Genomic DNA, 1,242 nt, shown 5'->3' on the forward strand with positions numbered 1-1,242 from the left:
CAAAAGTCAAGACACTTAAAAACGGCCGCTTTTCACCACCAACAATGATCTGTCTTAGTTGAATGACTTGCAAATGGTCAACAAAACCACGGCACTCAAAGATGAAACTAAGGTGGAGGGTTTGGTGTTTTTAACGGGATATCCTCTCATCATGGTGCTGAGTCACCTGTGGACAATGGGATAGAAAAAATTTCTGAATGCAAAAGTAAGTAACTGCTTTGTCAAAAAAATCTTTTAAGGAGCACATGAAAACTTGAGGACTCAAGTAGGGGTTTAGAGCAGATGGGAGTGTTTGATCATAATTCCCACCAAGATCACATCTTTTACTACTTTGATGATTTTAACGACACTTGATTTATCTGTATAACCTAGGAATGCTGTCTGCCTATGTGGTCATCATCACTTTCATCACTTAATTAAGGCGCCCGCTGAGTGTGCTAGACATCAGCATTCACTTTGCCTAAAAATCCGATCCACGAAACCACGTCTTTGCACTCAACATTTTTGCCTATTCCCTCGCACACTGTGGAATTGATATTAAAACTGGAGTTGTAGTTTTGATCTAACCAGTAGAAAAAGATGTCACAGCAAAACCTTCTGGTTAAAATCCCTCGCGATATTGAGTTTTTGATTCCACAGAAGATGTTGCTGTCATAATATCCCTCAGATGGTGGAACCAGTACCGAAGTCTAGTACGAAGGTGCGTCTAGACCTTTTCATATGCTCCTTTTTTTGGGACAGTCCATTTGGCAGCTAGTCTGTCCAAGAGCACGACTTTTGGAACCCTGGTAAGCATAGTTCGACTTATCGCTGACTGCAATTAATTTACTCCTTTGTAGCTTACCGCACTCCCATTTTTATGACTTTTGTAGATATATCTCTGAAGCCATTCTTCGGTTGGTGACACAACAATAGATGTTAACAAGGATATTTCTTCTCATCGTAACGCATTTACAATTCAACAGTGCCTCTAAACCCCATTTGGTTAAAAAGCGCTTGGAATAATTCAATTTATGCTTTGCTGTAGGCAATGTCGAAATCAAAAAGTACTTGCGCATGCATTAAAATAATGCCTTATGATTCGCTCTCATGTGGTACTGCTATATATCATTGGAGTGGAATTATATTTCAGTCTATGCGTGACGAATTTCAATTGTCGTGAGAGGATTGTAGTCACAACATTTCTTCGAACATCAGTGACGCTACGCTCGCCTTGGGACTGCGCAAAGATAAAAATACTGC

Source organism: Echinococcus granulosus, assembly GCF_000524195.1.
Source record: "Echinococcus granulosus chromosome Unknown EG_S00111, whole genome shotgun sequence".
Lineage (NCBI taxonomy): Eukaryota > Metazoa > Platyhelminthes > Cestoda > Cyclophyllidea > Taeniidae > Echinococcus > Echinococcus granulosus.